At 45.0% G+C, this 23,328-nt stretch overlaps 1 protein-coding gene across 1 annotated transcript in view; it reads left to right on the top strand.

Annotated features, from left to right (window-relative positions):
- HNRNPUL2 (heterogeneous nuclear ribonucleoprotein U like 2) overlaps positions 1 to 23,328 on the top strand; it is a gene marked incomplete in the record, with an annotated part of 1,663,394 nt that overhangs the window by 1,085,063 nt on the left and 555,003 nt on the right.

The following is a 23,328-nucleotide window of genomic DNA, read 5'->3' as shown; positions in this document are numbered from 1 at the left end:
TATTCCTTGGATATGCACAGGCAACTTAGATTCTACTTGGACAGGACTAAGCTAAGAAAATCTGAACAACTGCTGGTAGCATTTTCTGCAGGGGCAGAGGGAAGGCTATTTCAAAGCAAACCATTTCTAAAAGTTTAAGCCATTGCATTCATTTCTGCTATAAGCACCATGGAAAACCTATCCCCCAGGGGACCAGACCTCACTCCACCAGGGCTGCATCTACTTCTGCAGGCTTTCTCAGAGGCATTCCTACCAGGGACATCCTAGATGCTGCTACCTGGAGTTCTGTACATACTTTCACCAAGCATTATCATTTGCCAATTTTCTCTAAATCCAGAGCTGGCTTTGCCACTGCTGTCTTACAGGGCCTTATAGCTGCCCCTAATGCTATCTAAACTCCTCCTCCCAACCATAGTTTAGTACTAAGCTAACTGCCCTTGCGAGCCATTTTAAGCCTAGCAAATTATCCCTTGTGAGACTCAAACCCTGCACCTTGTGTTTATAAGGTAAACACCTTAGCCATTAAGTCACCCTCCCAACCCAAGCTTTGCGAATCTACCCAAATGTAATGACTGCAACAGTGAAAAACAAAGAACATAGTACAGTTGTGTACACTTACCATAAATGTAGATGTTCGAGTGTATTCACTGTTTCAGTCCTGGTTAACCCTCCCTCCTACCCCGTAACTTTTTTTGGCTACATCTCTACTTTCCTTTACTATGCTTAAAAGCCTTTTTGGTGTATTTGATTTTTTGTTGGAGGTATACCTTTGTGTTTTTATGTTTAATTGCTCCCCATTAGCGCCCCCCCCCCCCCTTTACCACCTTTCCCTTTTTGACTGCATCTCTTACTGTCTTCCTGTGTGGTAACAATTCACCTCAGACAGCTGGGTTCTCTCAGTCGTGGAAAAAGGATATTTTATGACTTGGCAGGAAAAACCTTTCCCAAAAGGTGTACCCCTCCCTCCAAAAAAACAAGTCCATCTCATTCCTCAAGTGATTCAAGATTTGGTCCAACAGGGCACTATAGAAAAAGGATACCCCCAGGACATGAAGGGCAAGGCTTCTAGGCCCTTCCTAGTCCCAAGAAAGGAGAGCCCATGGAGACCCATCCTGGACTTTTCTCTTCTAAACCCCTTTCTGCATCTACCCACTTTACACATGCTGTCCTTGCAAACCCTTTTTCCACTCGACACCCAGTTCCTTCATGGCCACTTTAGACCTGAAGAATGCTTATCTTCACATCCCAATCCACCCAGCATTTCGGAAATTCCTGCATTTTGCAATGCATTCTTCACACTGTCAGTTTACTGCCTTGCCCTTTGATTTGTCTACATCACCGAGGGTATTTACAAAACTTCTAGCCCCCTTAGTGACTTCTTGCAGAACAAAAGGCATTTCAGTCTTCCCATACTTGGACGACCTCCTCATCCAGGCAGAGGATCCAAGTACCCTGCAAAGATATCCTCTATTCACCATTTCCCTCCTCGAAGGTCTGGGCTTCACAGTCAGCCTTCTCAAGTTCCCAAGACCAGATTTTCTTGGGTTGTAGAATAAGAACGGATTTGATAAAGGCCTTTCTTCCACCAGAAAAGATCACTTCACTGACCAACTTTTTTCAAAAACTACTCCTAGTAAACTGCATTTCAGCCAGGGAATTCCTTCGCCTCCTGGGCCTGATGGCAGCCACTTTCCCCATGTTACCTGTTGCCAGACTACACATGATGAAGTTTAATTGGTTCTTGAAGAATGTATGGACCAAGCATGCCCATCCATTAGAGTTTCAGGTGCCATTCCTTCCCTGTCTAAAGAAAGAAATCAGGTGGTGGATCAGATTCAGCAAATTAATATGAACCCAGGGCTTCCTTTACAGCCTTCCACAGCAGTTTATCAGATGTACACAGATGCATCAGATTTGGGATGGAGGGGGCCACTATGAATCCACTCAAGGTGCAGGTCCAGTGGGACCCCCCCCCCCCCCCACCTTCCAAAAAGAAAAAAACACATCAACATCAGGGAAATGACTGCCCTTCTCCTAGTCCTGAAGGCATTCCTTCCCCTCATATATCCAGGTCCCCTCAGAATCTTCACAGACACCACCACAGTCCTGTGGTACATCAACAAGCAAGGGGGGGCCAAGTCTTTCTTACTCTGCAGACTGGCCATTCAAGCATGGGATTTGGCTACCCTCTAGAAGGTAACACTATAGGCAGTTTACATCCTAGCACAGAACGACGACCAGGCAGATGCTCTCAGCGGGTCATTTTCTCAAATTCATAAATGGATGTTAAACAGAGATGTTTTCCAGGATATAGTCCACCCGCGAGGTACACCACAGATGGATCTGTTTGCCTCCCCTCAGGACAGACAACTACAGTTATTTTGCTCATGGTCCCCCTCTCCTGTAGTCTTAGAGAGTGGATGCCTTCACAATTTCCTGGAAAGGGATGTTTTTGTATGCATCTCCCCCTTCCCTCTTTTTTTTTTTTTTTTTTTTCCCCAACATCTTTATTAAGTTTCCACATGTGACAAAGACAATCTTACATTTATATAAATGAAAAACATACAAAATGAAATCACTTTAGTTGTAAACAGTTTACATCACAGACACCATTGAAACAACTGTAGTTGTAAACATATAGGCACAACCAAAAATAAAAAAGAAGATAATCCAAGCAAAACGACCAAGTGAAAGATCCAACACTGTTTATTACCCTCTCTCTAGCGCCTCGGCTCACGCCTTCAAGGAGAGTGAATATCACAAACATTTCAAGAGTATTTATACCATACAAAAGCATCAATTACAGAACCAATAAAACAATTTAACAATCAAACAATTAATCACAATATATTTCATTCATAAAAATACTTTCCAGTTGCATTCTACATTAATACCACTAGGTGTCAGTGTATCATACTTTAATATAAAAACACTCTCCTTGTATAACAGTTTTTGTTTAACTAAATCACTATTATTATTTTTTATTGTGATCTGTTCCAAAACTGTTGCCAATAAACCATCTGGTTGACTATTATGATAGTCTCTAAAGTGCACTAGTCTCTAAAGTGCACTGCTAAAGGACTTTCTAACTTTTTATTCTTTATGTCCCTTACATGTTCCTGAAGTCGGACCTTAAAAGCTCTTTTACTTTCTCCTATATAAAACAGTCCACACGGACATCTTAAAGCATATACTGTTGCTACTGTGTTACAAGAAAAAATTCCACAAGATTTAAAATTTCTACCATTAATACACTCAAAAGTTCTACTAATATATTTACATGAAATACATTTCCTACACTGATATGTACCCATTAAACCTATCTCTACTTTTAAATTAATATTAGGACTAGAATACCTCGCATGTACTAACATATCTTTAAGGTTTCTCCCTCTTTTGTAAGAAAATGTAATATTTGTTGGAATAACTTCTACTAAATCTTTATATTTAAATAAAACAATGTGACAAAGACAATCTTACATTTATATAAATGAAAAACATACAAAATGAAATCACTTTAGTTGTAAACAGTTTACATCACAGACACCATTGAAACAACTGTAGTTGTAAACATTACTAATCACTTATAAACATTTTAGCCATTGGCAGTTGAGCATTATATAGCTCGTTCAAATCCTGCCGCTTAAACCTCATTCCTGCTCTTCATATACTTTTCCCACAATTCCCATTTTTTCTATGTAGTTTGCTCCTTCCCTTTTCTAAAGATCCCAATTCCAGTTGTTTTATCTCTGTTAACTATATTCGCTACTTCTAGTATAGTTGGTCTGGACTTGGATTTCCATTTTCTAGTAATTGCTTTTTTGGCAGCCACCATAATTAGACTCAGCAAGGCTTTACTGTGTCTAGGCAATTCCGATTCTGTAGCATAACTCAAAAAAATCATCTCCCCAGTCAGTCCAATCCGCCCACCCAGCATCTCCAACAGAGCAGCCCGCAGGGAATCCCAAAAGTCTGCCAGCTCATCACACCTCCAAAAATATGTTTCCAGCTACCTCTTTCTTGCCCATCACACCTCCAGCATTTGCTATCCACCTGAGGAAAAATTCTTTGGAGTCTACTTGGGGTATAAAAATACCTATGTAAACCTTTCCAGGCAAAGATCCTAAATCTTCTAGACATGTTTGGGAGATGTATGTATGTCCCCCATTGTGTCTTTGTGAATTGCTTATCGAATCCCTCTTCCCAATTCTTTCTAAACTCCTCTGATTGATTTTTGTAATTATCATACAGTATTTTATATGCTTTACTAATTATCCCTTTTTTAACTGCAGCTTCTGTTCTACATTCTATTAAAATCTGTACCAGTGCTGGTCCTTCATTTAGGAGCCCCCTATTTCTTTCCCTTTGCCTGTACTCTGATATCAATCCTTGATAGGTAAGGCAATCTGTAACCTGCAGTCCAAATACATTTTTGGCCTCTTCCCATTCTATTACCTTTCCCTTTCTCGTTATTTGTTCCCAATACTTTGGTTCCTTTGCCAATTTTCTCCCAATAAATTCCATGCCCCACTTGCCTGTTATTTGTATCCCTGACCACAGTCAACCCTATCACCAAAATCTCTTTTCTCCATTCTTGTACTGGTGCGGTTCTTAGAACACTCCCTGCTATTTTATAAATGTAATAGTCTGTATGATTTTGGTTGCTCTCCTTTAGAGTCTGCATCCAAAATCCCACTCTCTACTTATTTTTTGAGCTTCCTCCCTGCATCATCATCATCATCCCTTTCCACCTTGAATTATAGATCTGAAGTAGCTTACTTCATTTGATCTTCAACCTGTGGGAATACGGATCAGTATCGGATCTGAGCGGGCATAGATTACTAGCATCAGCTCCCAGTTCCAGACTTCTCCCCTTACCCATAATACACCTCCCCTTCCTTCCATCCCCAGATCTCGTTTGCCACGGTTTGTGAAGCATCGTGTCGCTAGAACTCCAGCTAGTAGGGTGTTTTTTGACTGAGTTTTTTGACTGAGTTTTCTCAAGATTTTGGCTAATTTAGCCATTTCAGTTTAGTATAGGTACCCTTTCTCCCCTCCCATCACTTTAGGTGTGTAGGTTTGTAGGTGTAGTTAATTAGTGTAGTTTGTCTGTGGTGCCCCTCCCCCCTTTAGTCAGTCTAGTGTGGTGAGTGGGTTTGTTAGTTTTCAGATAGAACGTTATTGAGTGTTCTCTTTCTTCTTTAAACATGGCTGAAAAGCTTATTTTTAAGCACTGCACAAAGTGTGGCCATAAGCTTTCCCCAGCGGATGGCCACACTCTGTATTGTGTTTAGGTGTGGCCCACCAGAATGTGGATTGCTCCATTTGTGCGGGGATAAACTCCAGAGCCTTGAAGGATAGAAAGGCCAAGTTGGCCCACAAAGGCCTTCAAGCCTGCCACTGAACCTCCCTCCTCGTCCTTGGCTTCTGTCACAGTGGCTGCCGTGACTGCCTCTCCACTCCCCTCCCTCCCAGGCTAGGACTCAAACTCCTGTATCTAAGCCTGTGGTAGTGGAGCAGAGGAGAGGTAGAGAGTGGGTGAGAGAGCCGAGGACGAAGGAGAAGAGGAAGAGTTCCCCGGACCTCTCGTCACTGAACATGTCTGCTCAGATCCGTGACTCCCCTTGGCTCCGGTCTCCGAGGTTCTCCCTGGAGCCAGAGGAGGTACGTCCAGTTTCCCGGGCCTCAGTTCCCCGACTGGCCAGGTCGGAGTCTGTGGCCTTGTCTCGGTTGACCCGTTCTTTGTTGGACATGGATCTGGATAGAATGATGAGGCGCTTTATCCATACACCGATCCAGATGGGGGTCTTGCAAGTCCCCCCTCCCTCAGGAGGGGGGAGTTCACTTCCCTTTTTTCAGCCCATTACTCCTTCCCCGATCTGACCTTCGGCTTCGGAGTTCTCTGATCCGAGGTTGGCCTTGCTCAGGGGGGTTGGCGCCGACGGTCCTCCACGCCGGCAGCTGCCTGGAGCATCTCGGATCCAAGTAGTTCAAATCCGAGCCGCTCTCAGAGCCGGAGCCTGGGGGTCGGATCCAAGGGAGTGGAACCCTTACCAGCGGCTCCTACCTTGTCTGTCCAGGTTCCCTTCCTCGGGGCTCCATCTACTTTGGGTCTGGCTCCGATTCTCACTTTGGACCCGAGGAGGCTGGCCTCCTTATTGGCTTCCCAGGAGGTCCGATCTCCTTCGGCGTTCGATGTGGTAGAACGGGTCCTCTCCATCGGATCGAGGCCCCTGACTGCCCCCTTGGGCTCTGCCCAGACACCGTCTGCTCTGTCTACGATCACCGTTGTCTTACTAGAGGGACTGCCCGTGCCAGAAGAGCCCCAGACCGTTCCCCCAGAGGAACACATGGCTTGCGAACGCTCCACAGAGAGCCCCACGGATGACTCCATGCAAGAGGAGGCACTTGGACTCCCCCGAGTCCTTAACCGAGAACACAGATTTAGATGAGGGGGAGGGCTCCCCAAGGTCACCTCCCAGCGATCCTGCGCCAGTGGGGAGGTTGGTCTGCTTCCAAGCCCTCCTCTGAGTCTGTGTTTCTGGAGGCTTTTGGCACGGGCCTGTCTATGTCTTGGGTGTGCCCAACAGCGGATCCATTAGTGGATTTGATCACCTTGCAGGTGTGGAAGGAACCAGATACCGTGGAGCCAATTCCCAAGCGCCTCAATAAAGTTTTAAGTCTCCCTATTGGCAGGCCTTCCTGGAACAAGGGCTCCCCAGTGGACGCCATGGTGGTAGCAGCAGCCACGAAGAGGGGAACTATCTCAGGAAAGTTCCCCGGTCCACCCTCCTGACCGAGAGTCATGGATGATGGACTGCCTAGGGAAGCGGGTGTATCCTTCAGCTACGATGTTCATCGTGCATACAGCTGCAGTAATCACAGATGGGTTCTCTGCCGTCAGGCGGGTCCTCGGTCGGCCGAATTCCAAAGTCTAGGTCCGGCGTCGGTTGTTGTCGCTTTCTCTCCTGACGTCAGTGAGGCCGGAGTATATAAGACACAGCCGACGCCATGTTCTTCAGTCTTTCTTGCCGCGGTGCCCGAAGCAGAAGCAGTTCGCAAGTGCCGGTCGGCCAGGTCCTGAATTACGAAAAAATTGGAAACCAAAGTCTTCATTAAAGCTAAGTACCCGTTGAAACTTTTCTTGCCTCAGACCGATGTCAGAAAAAGTTAATAATTGTATTTCTTGTGGGAAGCAAATACCGCATAAGGATTTCCATTCCCTCTGCATACCTTGTTTAGGCCCAGACCACGACGTCTCGGGCTGTCGCTTTTGCGCTACTTTCAATAAACGCACTATTAAGCGTCGGGCGGAGTTCGCCCAACACTATTTTGGTAAAGCCTTTGATTATAAAATGTCGTCTGAGACTCCGACTACCGTTTTGTTTTGTCCAAAAAATGCAAGGACCGACACGCGAGGCCCGAGGTCCCCACCGACACCACGCCAAAACAGGCTACACGTGGTCCGGTTCTCAGCGAGATGCCTTTGCAGTCCCTGACTACCGACGACACTCCTTTGGCGGTGTCCTCTGTACCCGAGACCGCAGGTACCTCGGCCCTTTCCCAGACTACAACCACCGAAGCCATTGCTAATGTTGAGCCTCCTAATGTGGACAGGTCCACTTCCACCCATGGTGTCTTTAGACCCTCATCTTCTTTTTCTATTAAGGCCTTTACTAAATCCAAAGCAGCCAGGCAGGATCCCAAGAGGCCCATCTCCAGGCCCCATGCCTAAAAAACAGATGCTTAAAATGGCTGAGGATTTAATTACTCTTATCAGGGGTTCTCAACCCCCTCCAGACAAGAGACCCAGAGTGGAGGAAGATTCTCCCTCTTCTGATCAAGGCTCCATTTTATCAGAACATTCTGATGTAGAGGAATACTCTTACTCCCCTTTTGAGGATTCGGATGCAGAGCAGTCCATTCCTTCTGTATCTCCTCCTGAGGATTTTTCCTTTGGGGAAACCTTGCACACTTTAAGGGAACACTTCCATTGGGAAGGCCAAGACTTTTCCGATTCCAAGAAAAGACTTGGGGAATTTCTTTTGTTACCTCCACACAGACCTCTGGCGATACCTCCTGTTTTGGACATACTTGATGATGTCTATTTGGAGGCTTGCCTTAACCCGGATTCCCTGCCTCCTGCACCAGTCAAACCTGATGGGTACTACAGAGTTCCTAACTCTCACCAATTTCTCTACAAAAGCCATAATGCTGACCCTGAAACCATTTCTCAAGGCCCCAAGGGATTGAAGGCCTCTACTGCCAAGAATCCACTTCCTGCCGAAAGAGAGTCAAGATCCTTAGAAAGGTGGGGAAAAAAGGTATATACCTCGGCCACCCTAGCCATGAGGGCCTTAAATTGTCAGTTTCATATGCTTAAATATCAACAGTTCCTGTTATCACAATTAAGGAATAAAATGTCTCAACCTGAACAACCAGATTTGAAGGAGTTGCAGGATATGATGCATAGTGCAGAGCAAGTGGGTAAACACACCTTACAATGTGGCTATGATGCCCTAGAGGCCTCAAGTAGAGCAGCTGCTACAGGATCAGTCATTTGTAGACATGCCTGGCTTAGGGAACAAAACTTGCCTGATCATGTGAAAGCTAAACTTCTAGATGCTCCTTTACAAAAGGATGTGCTGTTTGGTACTAATGCTGAGGAGATATTACGGAAAATGGAAGAAAAAGCCAAATCTATGCAAACTGTCAAAGCTTTTTTACAGGTCCAACCACCACGTTTTAGCAGAAATTGGCCTTCAAAAAACTGGTCCTTTCCAGCCACTGACAAACCCCAAAGAGGTAGATACAGACGCACAAGGGGCAGAGGGCAATCACAAGGATCATATAGAGGCCGACAATGGCAAACTCCAGCACCAAGAGGTGGCGAAGACAGTGCACAACAATACAGGAAACAAACCCAATGACTCCCTCATTTCCATGCCAAGCAGGTCTCAGCTGGCAGCACCTTTGGGAGGAAAGCTAGCATTATTTGCAAGAAATTGGCATATTGTCACAACAGACAAATGGATCCTGGACGTTATAAACAGAGGCTACAAATTTCAATTCCACACTCTTCCAAAAATGAGAGGCATGCCAAACCTGCCACACAATCAAAGGGCAGAGGCACAACTACAAATTTCAAAGCTCATAAGCATGAGAGCTATACAAGAGGTACCTACTCACGAACAAGGTCAAGGTTTTTATTCAAGACTTTTTCTGGTACCAAGGAAAGGAACCGACTGGAGACCCATTTTGGACTTATCCATCCTAAACACATTTTTACTCGTACCAAAATTCAAGATGCTCACATTACATCTTCCCATGCTGGGCAAGGAGTTTTGGCTGTTAACATTGGACCTCAAGGAGGCATACCTGCATGTCCCAATCAGACAAAGCTGCAGAAGATACCTCAGATTTCTTGCAGGTTCAATCCACTATCAATTCTCTGCATTGCCCTTTGGCTTATCTACTGCGCCCAGAGTATTCACAAAGTGCCTGGCATCAGTGATTGCCTACTGCAGACTTCAAGGGATACAAATTTACCCTTATTTGGACGACTGCCTGATCCAAGCGGACAGCAAGCACATACTTCTGGAACATCTGGCTTATGTAACACGGTTACTACATTCTCTGGGATACACAATCAACAAAGAGAAATCCAGGCTAACACCATCTCAGAAAATAACTTTCCTGGGTGCCAACTTGGACACAAACACCCAGATGGCCTATCTTCGCCAGAAAAACAGGGCAACTAACTCAGTACTTCAAAATACTAGCAAAATGTACCAGGCTTACTGCAAGGAAAATCCTGCAGGCTCTGGGCTTCATGGCATCTTGCATTCTTTTAATCCCATGTGCAAAGCTGCATATGAGGAAACTTCAATGGTACCTAAAAAACCTATGGTCTCAACACAGTCACAGTTTGGAAACAATAATACCAATAATTCCATGTTTGCAAAAGGAATTTCTATGGTGGGCCCAAGCATGTCAAGCAAATACAGGCCTCCCATTCTGCAAGCCTCAAGCAAATCAAGTCATCACAACAGACGCCTCAGATTACGCCTGGGGGGCGCACATGACGGACAGGTGCATTCAGGGCAAATGGTCCCAAAAGGAAAAGCACCTTCACATCATTCAAAAAGAAATGCTAGCAGTAATAAATGCAATTACAGCTTTCAAGGACCTTCTGCATCCAGGACAATTACTGATGAGAACAGACAACACCACAGTAATGTGGTACATAAACAAGGAGGAACACATTCATACCCCTTGTGCAGACTAGCCATGACTCTTTGGAACTTGGCTCTGGATTGGCATATCGAACTTCAAGCACAGTACTTGCCAGGATTGGAAAACACGCTGGCAGGCAATCTAAGCAGAAATATGACAGATCCACACGAATGGAAGTTGCATCCTCAGGTGTTTACAGAGATAATCCAAGCATGAGGGAGGCCAGACATAGATCTTTTTGCCTCCAACAGGAATCATCAATTGGAAAAGTTTTGTTCAAGGACCTTTCATCCAAAGGCCTGGAGAGTGGACGCCCTTTCATTCAGTTGGACAGCATGGACAGTTTAGGCATTCCCACCTCTGCCTCTTCTGCCCAAGGTGCTTTTGAAAGCAAGAGCAGACAGACCGAAGATGATACTGATTGCTCCAGATTGGCCAAGGCAACACTGGTACCCGCTCCTGACGAGCCTAACACATACTCCTCCCTGGTCCCTGCCTCTAATGCCTCTTCTGCTGACTCAGCACAGCTGCAAAACTCTTCACAGTCAGCTGAAAACACTCAATCTCGCTGCATGGAAAATTCCTTAACACCCCAACAGACCCTACTCTCCAAGGAGGTGCAGGATGTCATTTTGGAGGCCAGAAGGCCATCTACTAGAAAAGCTTACTCCGCAAAATGGAAGCGGTTTTGCTCTTGGAATGAGAAAAAAGGCCAGGACCCTAGAAAACTGAACTTGCCTCAGGTATTACAGTATCTAGCTGAGCTGCTGAACAGTGGACTTTCATTTTCTTCCATAAAAATCCATGCCTCAGCCATTTCTGCAGAATTCAACACGGATCCTCCTTTATTTTCTCACCCACTCTTACGACAGTTCCTCAGAGGGGCTAAGAATATAAGACCACCAAGGAAACAGCCAGTACCAGCCTGGGATCTTAATTACATACTAGAAAAATTAACATTGCCTCCTTTTGAACCAGCTGCCTCAGCAGACTTGCAATATTTGTCCTGGTAAACAGCCTTCCTTCTGGCTATCACTTCAGCTTGTAGGGTTTCTGAACTACAGGCCCTCATGGCGGTGCAGCCCTTTCTCATCTTCCATCAGGACAGGGTTTCCCTTTGTACCAACCCGTCATTTATGCCTAAAGTGGTATCCAGGATAGCTTTAAATCAAGCCATACACCTACCTACCTTTTACCCCAATCCTCAAAACAAAGGGGAAAGGCTGCTACACTCTTTAGACATCCATAGGCAGCTACGTTATTATTTGGACAGAACAAAGTTCTTCAGGAAATCAGAACAACTCTTTGTGTCCTATGCTGTAGGGGCTCAAGGGAAGCCAGTTACCAAGCAGACTATTTCAAAGTGGATAGGCCACTGCATACGGTTTTGTTATTCCTATCATGGGAAATCTGTTCCTACAGGTATCAGATCTCACTCCACCAGGGCCACAGCTACCTCTACAGCTTTCCTCAGAGGAGTTCCTACCAAAGATATTTTGGAGGCAGCCACTTGGAGTTCTGTACATACCTTCACAAAACACTACCACCTGCCTTTATATTCCAAAACTAGAGCAGGCTTTGCCACTGCTGTGTTGCAGGGCATTCTGGCTCAACCCAGTTCCTCCTAGTACCTACCACCCTGTGCGTAGCTTTGGGACTCTACCCATCTGTGATTACTGCAGCTGTATGCACGATGAACATAGTACAGTTTTGTACCTACCATAAATGTAGATGTTCGAGTGCTAATACAGCTGCAGTACAGGTTTCCCTCCCTCCTTCCCCACTTGGTAAAGGCATGGGGCCTAACACTCTCTTCATACAACCTGACTGGGTTACCCTTCTATGGTTTATTTGCTTGTAACTACTGATTTTGGATTATATTGCATTGCATGCATATACATATAAACATAATTTATGTATTGCCTTCCTTCTGGGGGCACCTGACATCTGGGGCAAGAAAGACTGAAGAACATGGCGTTGGCTGTGTCTTATATACTCCGGCCTCACTGACGTCAGGAGAGAAAGCGACAACAACCGACGCCGGACCTAGACTTTGGAATTCGGCCGACCGAGGACCCGCCTAACAGCAGAGAACCCATCTGTGATTACTGCAGCTGTATTAGCACTCGAACATCTACATTTATGGTAGGTACAAAACTGTACTTTTCTTCTATTCACAACATGGCAAATCAGTGCCCAAGGGCATTAGGCCACATTCTACCAGAGCAGCAGCCACTTCAGCAGCCTTCCTCAGAGGAGTACCAACCAAGGACATTTTGGAGGCTGCAACCTGGACTTCAGTGCACACTTTTACAAAGCACTACCATTTACCCCTCTACTCTAAATCCAGAGCAGGCTTTGCCACTGCAGTTCTGCAGGGCTTCATAGCCACTCCAACCTCTATTTAGGCCCAGCCACCCAACCTCAGCTTTGGGATTCTACCCAAGTGTAATGACTGCAACAGTGAAACACGATGAACATAGTACAGTTGTGTACCTGCCATAAATGTAGATGTTCGAGTGTATTCACTGTTGCAGTCCAGGTTGCCCTCCCACCATCCCCCTTTTTTCTTTGCTGGGACTTATTTGTACCTCTCTATTCTATACAACCTATGTGGTGTATTTGCTTGTAGATGAAGGTTATGTGCATGCTTTTTTATGATCATCATATTTACAGCCTACCCTTTTGGGGGCACCTGACATCTGGGGCAAAAAAAACTGAAGAAAATGGCGTCGGCTGCATCTTTTATATCCCTGGCGCACTGACGTCAGGGAAGAGGCGACAGCAACCGACGCCGGACCAGGACTTTGAAATTCAGGCCGACTGCGGGTAGCCTGCCAGCAGGATAACCCAAGTGTAATGACTGCAACAGTGAATACACTCGAACATCTACATTTATGGTAGGTACACAACTGTACTTTCCAGAATATGGGAAGTCTCTGGGACAGGAATCTATCCCTCCAGCATGTTCTGTTTATTGTGGTGACAAGGTTTAGGTCCCTAGATCGTGTAGCTTGGAGGGATTGGGATTTCTTTAAGTGGAGCATGTCCAACAGCTCTGGGTTTGACATAGCTTTGTATGATGGGCAGAGATAGCTTGGAGGGATTGGGATTTCTTTAAGTGGAGCATGTCCAACAGCTCTGGGTTTGACATAGCTTTGTATGATGGGCAGAGATCGCCTCTGAGTAGGCAATCTGCGATTGAGTAAAGCTGGAGTTTTTTGAGACTGTCTGCATAGGGCATCTGTTTGAGCCCAGTAATCCTCTGTGAGGTATTTCTGCGGCCTTTCCTGGTGTAGATTTCTTGTGAGGTACATACCAAAAGGGGCGTTGTACTGTATAATGGGTCTAATGAGTGACAAGTAGAGGGGAAAAATGACCTCTTTTTTCTTTGATGAGAAACCTTTTGTGATGAGGTGTGCCATGTAGAAGGATTTCCTGACTACTGTGGTGATGTGATTATCAAAGGAAGAGACTACTGTCCACCTGTGTCCCAAGGTCTCATCGCATTTTCGGTGTTAAGTAGACTACCACCTATGTGGTAACTCATGGGTACAGAGTTTTTACCAAAGGGGATGACAATGCACTTTTTGGCATTGAGCTTGAGACCATTTCTCTGACACCAAGCAGGTCTCAGTGAGGCCATTTTATAGGATGTCCACATAGTTAGGAGTTTCATTTATGGCTCCTAGTTTCAGTCATCTGCGAACTTCATTAGCCAAAGACCTTCTGTGTTAGCCTGTACTTCAGAAAAGTAGATACCAAGCAGGAGAGGACCCAGGACTGAACCCTGTGGTACTCCACTTGTCACTGGTCTGAAGTCGGATTTGGAGTCTGCTACTTTCAGAGTGTGGGCTCTGTCAGTGAGCCAGTTGGCAACCCATCTTGTGACATAGGGATTTATATCCAGTTTAGTGAGTTTATCTATAATTCCAGTGGGGGATGGCGTCAAAAGCCTTGGTGAAATCTAGATAGGCTGTGTGAACCACCTTACGCTCGTCTACAGCTTTGATGACTGATTCAAAGAAGTCTGTCAGGTTTTGGAGACATGATCTACCTTTTACAAATCTGAACTGGGCGGGGTCCAGAGTTTGGAAATTACCAGTGTCTTTGTTTATAAGTTCCATGGCCTTGCAGACCAGGCTCGTTAGGCTAATGGGGAGGTAGTTCCCCGGGTCCGTGGTGGCTCCCCCTTTGTGGAGTGGGATAACAGTCACTGTGTGCCATTCAGTGGGCACAAAGCCTGAGATGAGGTTATGATTGAACATGGTGCTTAGGTGGCGTGCCAGTTCATTCTGTAGTTCATGTAAAACACAGCCTGGTATGTTAGGTCCCGTGGATGCTGTGTTTTTGGCTTTGGAGAGTGTGGTTTTTACCTGTGCAGCCGTGATTACAGGAATTTTGCATTCTTCTGGTATAGAGATGGGCCCTTTAGGGGGTGGGGGGGTAAAGTTAGCACTAAACCTGTCTGCCAGGATGTTGGCAATATCAGTTGGTTCTGTATATTTAGTGCCATTGTGCTGTAACTTAGAGCAGATCTGAGTGTTGCCATTGAGATTCTTGACATAGCTATAGAATGCTTTGTGGTTGTCTGTGGCGATTTGGTTTTCATAACTAGCTTTAGAGGATTCCATGAGGGATCCCAGCTTCCTACTGAGGCTGACCAGAGAGATGTTCATCGTGTTTCACTGTTGCAGTCATGACTGTAGGGTTCTCCCCTGCTGGCAGGCAGCCCTCAGTTGGCCAGAATCCCAAAGTCTGGGTCCGGTGTCGGCTGTTCAGCCTTGCTCCCTGACGTCAGAGCGCCAGGAGTACAAAGCTGACAGCCGACGCCATCTTCTCCAGTCTTTCTTGCCGTGCGGTGATAGCAGTATCGCAAGTGCCGGTCGGCTGACTCCTGACTATTTTTTCTGATAAACGTCAGTCCGAAGATTTTCTTCTCCACTCAAAGCGAAGTACCCCGTTGGGGAAACTTTTTTCTTGCTCCACTCCGATGTCAGAAAAAGTTAATTATATTTCATGTGGGAAGCAAATACCTCATAAGGATTTTCATTCTTACTGTATTCCTTGCTTAGGCCCTGACCACGACGTAGCTAGTTGTCGGTTTTGTGCTAGATTCAATCAGCGTACAATTAAGCGAAGGTACGATTTTGCTTTTCATTACTTCGGTAGGCGCTTTAACTGCAAAATGTCGTCGGATACGGTTCCGGCTACCGGAGTTCACACACGTCGCAAGGATAAAGACAGGCCTCCGAGGTCCAAATCTGATGATAGTGCACAAGCGGAGCCAGCTTCAGGTTCGGCCGTCGTCAGTGAGGCGCTTTTGCAGCCCCTGTTGTCGGCCATTTCAGAACCAATGGCCGAAACAGACTCTCATTAGGAGCCAAACAGGCCTTTAAATATTTCTACTGCAGGACCTTCGGACAATGCTCCTTCGGATGGGTCCGGAGCCGCTGTGCAGGTACCAGCTTCCGAAGGGGTTTTCAGGCCTACTCAGCTTATAATAAAGGCAAAGACTCCTTCTAAATCAAAGACTGCAACACAGGCCTCTTCTGAACCGGCTCCCAAGTCACAGAAACAGTTACTCAAGATGGCAGAGGATTTACTTACTATGATTAGGGGTTCACATCCCCCTCCAGATAAAAGGCCAAGGCAGGATGTTTATTATGATTCCTCTGATCAGGCTTCTGTTTCCTCAGTTTCTTCTTCTGACCAGGAATATTCTTTCCCTCCTTATGAGGATTCTGATGCTGAGGAATCCATTCCTTCAGCTTCTCCCCCTGAGGATTTCTCTTTTGGGGAAACTTTGCATGAAATGAGGGAGCATTTCCACTGGGAAGGACAGGAGTATTCGGAATCTAAGAAAAGACTGAGGGATTTTCTTCTTCTTCCCCAACATAGACCCCTGGCTATTCCTCCTGTTTTGGATATTGTGGATGATGCCTTTCGGAGGCTAACTTAACCCCTGACTCTTTTCCTCCTGCTCCTGTTAAACCTGATAGATATTACAGGGTTCCTGATTCCCACCAGTTTTTATACAAGAACCCTTCTGTTGACCCTGAAACCATTTCTCAGGGTCCTAAGGGAGTTAAGGCCGCTTCTGCCAAAAATCCCATTCCTACTGAAAAGGATTCTCGATCCTTAGAAAGATGGGGCAAAAAGGTGTACACTTCTGCTTCTTTGTCCATTAGGGCTTTAAACTGTCAGTTTCATATGCTGAAATACCAGCAATTTCTCTTGTCTGTTTTAAAACAAAAGCTTACTTCCATTTCTGCCTGTGCGGATGATAAGGAATTACATGACTTATTGCATGCCACTGAACAAGTTGGGAAGCATGGTTTACACTGTGGATTTGATGCCTTGGAGGTTTCTTGTAGGGCTGCGGCCTCTGGTACAGTCATTAGAAGTGAACAAGTAAAGGCTAAATTATTGGATGCTCCTGTTAAGCATAATGTTTTGTTTGGATCAAAAGCTGAAGAGGTGATTAAAAAGATGGAGGATAAGGCGAAATCCATGCAAACAGTTAAAGATTTCTTACAAGTACAGCCACCTAGATTTAGCAGGAATTGGCCTTCAAAAAATTGTTCCTTTCCCACTTCAGACAGGCCTCAGAGGGGTAGATATAGACGCTCCAGAGGAAGGCCTCAAACACAAGCTTCTTATAGACCAAGACAGTGGACTGCTTCCACCCCTAGGGGGGGAGAGGACAGGTCACAAACTCAAAGAAAACAAACTCAATGACTCCCTCTGTTGGGCTGCAGGAACTTCTTGCCTGGAAGCCCCCCTCGGAGGAAAACTCTCTATTTTTTATCAAAATTGGACTCTTATTCCCCCCAGTCATGGGCTCCTACTATTTTTGCAGCAGTTTCTTTCCTCTGTTGTAGAGTTTGTCCATGGCAGAGGACCACCAGATTGGCCTCCCCCCTCCCTTGGAGGATAGCATCTTGGCTCCGCTAGGGATGCACTCATGTAAGTACTTACAAAGTGCATCTGTGTAGGATTCAGCAGTCATACCTCTGTTGTCCGTCTGCATGGATCTAAACTTTTTTTTTTGAAGAAATGTGCATTTCCAAATCACAAAAATTATATTAGTTTACAAATAAAACAAAAGTTAAACATCTCGAGGTTCTTCGTGTTTCACTGTTGCAGTCATTACATTTGGGTAATCTGCTGGCATGTTGCCCTCAGTCGGCCTGAATAACAAAGTCTTGGGTCCTGCATCGGTTGCTGTCTCCTCTTCCATGACGTCAGGTCGTCAGGGGTATAAAACATGCAGCTTACACCATTTTAATCGGTCTTTCTTGCCGCGTGGTGCCCGAAGCAGAAGCAGTTCGCAAGTGCCGGTCGGCCTACTCCTGAAATTTCCGTTTTCGAGTTTCAGAACCAAAGTCTTCAAACTAAAGCTAAGTACCCTGTTGGGGAAACTTTTTCTTGCTCCTTACCGATGTCAGTAAAAGTTAATAATTGCATTACTTGTGGGAAGCAAATACCTCATAAGGATTTTCATTTGTACTGTATTCCTTGCCTAGGCCCTGATCACAACTTGCCTTGCTGTCGGTTTTGTGCTAAATTTAACCAATGCTCTATTAAGCGTCTGTATATTTTTGCTTCTAAATATTTTGGTTCAAGATTTCACTACCCTGAAATGTCGTCGGTTAGCAATCCGACTACCGGAGTTCACAAAAAAACGCAAGGAAAAAGACAGAGACAGACCGTTGAGGTCCAAAACCGACGACAAAGCTTCTCCTAAGCCAATCGCCGGTACTCAGTGAGGCGCTTTCGCAGCCCCTGATACCTGCTACTTTTGAGTCGCAGGCCTATACCGAGACCCATTCGAAGTCCGGTATGCCACGAGATTTTGCAAGTATTGAACCCGCGGATGTCTCTCCCTTGGATGGGTCTGGAGCCGTTGGGCAGGCACCGGCTTCTGAGGGTGTTTTCAGGCCTCAACATTTTTATATTAAACCGACGCCAGCAGAAAACACAAGGTCAAAACCAACTTCTATGTCTAAAAAAACGACACATGAGCCACGTGCTCAGGCCCTTATGCCTAACAAAGCAAGTGATCAAAATGGTTGAGGATTTAATTACCTTGATCAGGGGTTCCCAACCCCCCCCCCCCCTGTTAAGAGGCATAGGCAAGGCACTGATTATTAATCTTCAGATCAGGTTTCCATTTCTTCTGATTCCTCCTCTGATCAGGAATTTTCTATTCCACCATATGAGGACTCTTTTGCAGAGGAACCTATCCCATCTGCATCTCCTCCTGAAGATTACTCTTTTGGAGAGACTTTGCATACTTTAAGGGATCATTTTCACTGGGAGTGTCAGGACCTCTCAGAATCAAAAAAGAGGCTTAAGGATTTTCTTCTTCTTCCTCAACATAGGCCTTTGGCAATACCTCCTGTATTAGACATTGTTGATTATATGTTCTCGGAATCAAGCATGGCCCCTGATTCCCTGCCTCTGGCTCCTAGTAAGCCAGACAGATATTACAGGGTTCCCGACTCCCACAAATTTATTTTCAAAAATCCTGCTGCTGATCCTGAGACTGTTTTTCAGGGTCCCATGGGTGTTAAGGCTACTACAGCCAAAAATTCTACCCCTTCTGATGGAGATTCCAGGGCACTGGATAGATGGGGAAAGAAGGTTTATACATCTGCAACCTTGGCTATCAGGGCTTTAAACTGCAAGTTTCATATGCTTAAATATCAACAGCATGTTATGGGCTTACTGAAACAGAAAATGTTGATTGCTGATTGTGTGGAAAATAGGAATTATTGCATTCAGCAGAACAGGTTGGAAAGCATACTTTGCAATGTGGTTCCTTGGAGGCTTTGCAGGGCTGCCGTAACTGGATCTGTGATAAGAAGGCATACCTGGCTCAAGGTGCAAAATTTGCCTGATCATGTTAAAGCTAAATTGTTGGATGCCCCTTTACAGCCTGATAGTCTGTTTGGTAATAAGGCCGAAGAGGTTTTAAAGAAAATGGAAGACAAAGCAAAATCTGTGCAAACTGTAAGATTTCTTGCAAGTGCAGCCACTCAGGTTCAGTAGGCACTGGCCTACTAAGAATTGGTCCATTCCTGTGTCCAACAGAGCCACTCAGGGCAAACCCAGGAGCTCCAAAGGCTCCAGATATCAGTCACAGGGTTCTTACAGGTCAAAGCAATGGGGTGCCTCCACCTCCAAATATGGAGGTAACAAAGCACAACCTTACAGTAAGCAGTCTCAATGACTTTCCTCTACCATCTCCAAGCACTTGTCTTTTGGCAGCCCCCTTGGGGGGAAAATTAGCGTTTCATGCTCATAATTGGCATTTAATTACCCAGGACAAGTGGGTATTAAACATAGTATCCCAGGGGTACAGATTTCATTTCCACACATTACCAATTCCAAACTGATGGCTAGATCTCCCACCAAACCAGTAGGCAGAGGCCCAGAAACAAGTCTTGTCCCTCATGGATATGGGGGCTATTCAACCAGTACCAGAAAAGAAAAAAGGACAAGGATTTTATTCAAGGCTTTTCCTGGTACCCAGAAAAGACAAATCATGGTATCCAATTCTGGAGTTATCAATTCTGAACACGTTCCTGGACATTCCAAAATTCAAAATGCTGACTTTACAACAGCTACTGCCTATGCTAGGCAAGAATGCCTGGTTGGTCACTCTAGATTTAAGCGGCATACCTGCATATTACAATAAGGGAATCTTGCAGAAGATACCGCTGCTTCAAAGCAGGCTTTTTGCATTACCAATTCTCTGCACTGCCCTTTGGCTTATCTACTGCGCCCATAATCTTTACAAAGTGCCTGGCACCAGTAATTGCATTCTGCAGACAAAGAAACATTCAAATTTATCGTTATCTGGACGATTGTCTCATTCAGGCAGAGGACAAGGACACCCTTCTTCAACATCTGACGTTTGTAAAAAGGCTTCTAGCATGCTTAGGGTACACCATAAACAAAAAGAAATCACAACTGGTACTCTCTCAAATAATTACATTCCTGGGTGCAAGCTTGAATACAACTGCCCAGATGGCTTACCTCACGCCAGATAAACAAATGCAACTGACAACATTCTTCAAACAAATGGCAACAAAAACCCAGTTATTTGCAAGACAAATTCTGCAGGCTTTGGGATTCATGGCATCCTGCATACTACTAATTCCATATGCGAGACTGCATATGAGGAAACTCAGTGGTACCTAAAAAGCTTATGGAGTCAACACTGTCACAGCTTGGATACAATGATTCCTCTCATTCCCTGCGTGCAACAGGAGTTTCGTTGGTGGGCAGAGACATGTCACCAAAACAAAGGACGGTCATTTATTCTACCCCCTGCCACCCAAACCCTAACTACAGACGCATCAGACTATGCTTGGGGGGTCCACCTGGCAGGGAGATGCATTCAGGGCAAATGGAGCCCAAACCAAATGCATCTACATATCAACCAGAAAGAAATGCTAGCTGTTCAGAATGCTCTGACAGCCTTCAAGGACTTACTTCATCCAGGTCAACTACTGATAAAGACGGGACAACACCACAGTTATGTGGTACATAAGCAGGGGGGTACCCACTCTTACCCCCTTTTCAGACTAGCCATGGCCTTGTGGAACACAGCCTTGACTTACCAAATACATCTTCAAGCTCAATTCCTGCCATGAAAGCAAAATACTCTGGCAGATGACCTAAGCAGAAATGTTATGGACCTGCATGAATGGAAACTGGATCCACAAATCTTCAGCATGTTAACACAAAAATGGGGAAGCCCAGACATAGATCTATTTGCCTTTCCCCAAAACTATCAATTGGACAAATTCTGCACAAGAACTCGTCACAAAAAAGCATGGAAAGTGGATTCTCTGTCCTTCATCTGGAAAAAGTTATCAGTCTATGCCTTTCCCCCTCTGCCTCTACTCTCCAAGGTGTTACTAAAAGTCAGACAGGAAAAACCAAATATGATTCTGTTTGCTCCGGACTGGCCTCGCCAACACTGGCACCCGCTTCTAAGGAATATGTCACACCTTCCTCCGTGGTACTTGCCTCAGACACCTCACCTATTGTCTCAGCAGAACTATGAAATTCTGCACACTCCGCTCCAAACTCTGAATTTTGCAGCATGGCTAATTAACTAATTTTACCAACCACATCCCTCAGTAAACCTGTGATGGATGTCATTTTAGAAGCCAGAAGGCCTAGTACTAGAAAATATGCTGATAAATGGAAGAGGTTCTGTGCTTGGAACCACGCACAAGGAATAGACACAGCAAAGCCCAATATTCCTCAGATTTTGCAATACTTAACTGAGATGCTTGACAAGGGCTTATCTTTTTCTTCAATAAAAATCCATGCCTCTGCCATCTCGGCTCATTACAACACAGAGCCTCCCCTCTTTTCTCATCCCCTGCTAAAACAGTACCTCACAGGGGCCAAAAATTTAAGGCCTCCCAGGAGAGTGCCAACTCCTGCATGGGACCTCAATTTTTTGCTGGAAAAACTCACCCTACCTCCTTTTGAACCAGCAGCTACTGCGGATATAACATTTCTTTCTTGGAAGACCGCTTTTCTTTTGGCAGTCACTTCAGCTAGAAGGGTTTCAAAACTACAGGCTCTCATGGCAGTGGAACCTTTCATTATTTTTTACCCGGACAGGGTGGCCCTCAGGACCAATCCTTCTTTTATGCATAAGGTGGTATCCAGTGTGGCTTTTAACCAGACCATTCATCTGCCAACTTTCTTCCCAAATCCGCAGAACAAGGGGGAGCGGATTCTGCATTCATTGGATGTACACAGACAACTAAGATTCTACTTAAACAGGACAAAATCTCTAAGAAAGTCTGAGCAACTACTCGTGGCATTTGCTGCAGGATCAGAGGGGAAGGCTATATCAAAGTAGGCTATTTCTAAATGGATAAGCCATTGCATTCGTTTCTGCTACTTGCAGCATGGTAAACCTGTGCCCAAGGGGATCAGATCCCATTCCACCAGGGCTGCCTCTACCTCAGTAGCTTTTCTCAGAAGGTCCCTACAAGAGACATTCTAGAAGTTGCTACTTGGAGCTCAGTTCATACGTTCACAAAGCATTATCATTTACCTCTCTTCTAAATTCACGGCAGGCTTTGCCACTGCAGTCCTGCAGGGCCTTATAGCTGCTCAGTTCCATCCTCCATCCATAGCTTTGGGATTCTACCCAAATGTAATGACTGCAACAATGAAACATGAAGAACATAGTATAGTTGTGTACACTTACCATAAATGTAGATGTTCGAGTGTATTCACTGTTGCAGTCCGGATTACCCACCCGCCATCCCCCTTTCTATACCTTTTCTTTCCTTCACTATACTCAAAAGCCTTTGTGCTGTATTTGCTTTTAGTTGAAGGTAAATTTTATGGTTCTGAAGTGCATTTATATATAACAGTGTTGTATGTATGTATATATATATATATATATATATATATTTATTTTTGCTCCCCATTTTGGGGGCACCTGACATCTGGGGCAAGAAAAACTGATTAAAATGGCGTCGGCTGCATGTTTTATACCCCTGACGACCTGACGTCATGGAATAGGAGACAGCAACCAACGCAGGACCCAAGACTTTGTTATTCAGGCCGACGGATGGCAACCTGCCAGCCCAAATGTAATGACTGCAACAGTGAGTACACTCTAACATCTACATTTATGGTAAGTGTACACAACTGTACTTTCGTTATCCACTGACACATTTGACTGTTGCATTTATCTAGCAACATTGATATAGGTTTCCAGTGATTGGTCATTACCATTCTATTATTCAGTCTCATTGTAATAAACTTTTGCCATCTAAGTTGCCAGCATGATGGGATTAAAGCTTGACAATAGCTCATAAATGAAGTCATCAGAATTATTAAATAAAAGTTATTAAAATATTATGTTGTGTGGTATCCTACTGAGTAAACTAGTCCTGACATAACCATCATTGTCTGAATGAGACCTAGTCTTAACTGTATGATGTTTTGTCATCTGGCAGTGAACTCCCATTTGAAAAATGTTCACAGAATGCACTCCTGCTGTTACTTGCTTACAAAATATGCTCCCTTTTTTACTTG

The sequence above is a fragment of the Protopterus annectens genome, chromosome 6.part1 (assembly GCF_019279795.1).
Source record: "Protopterus annectens isolate FY-2018-M chromosome 6.part1, PAN1.0, whole genome shotgun sequence".
In the NCBI taxonomy this organism is placed as follows: domain Eukaryota; kingdom Metazoa; phylum Chordata; order Ceratodontiformes; family Protopteridae; genus Protopterus; species Protopterus annectens.
Note: the sequence above shows the minus strand (reverse complement) of the source record. Positions and strands in the feature narration are given on the sequence as shown.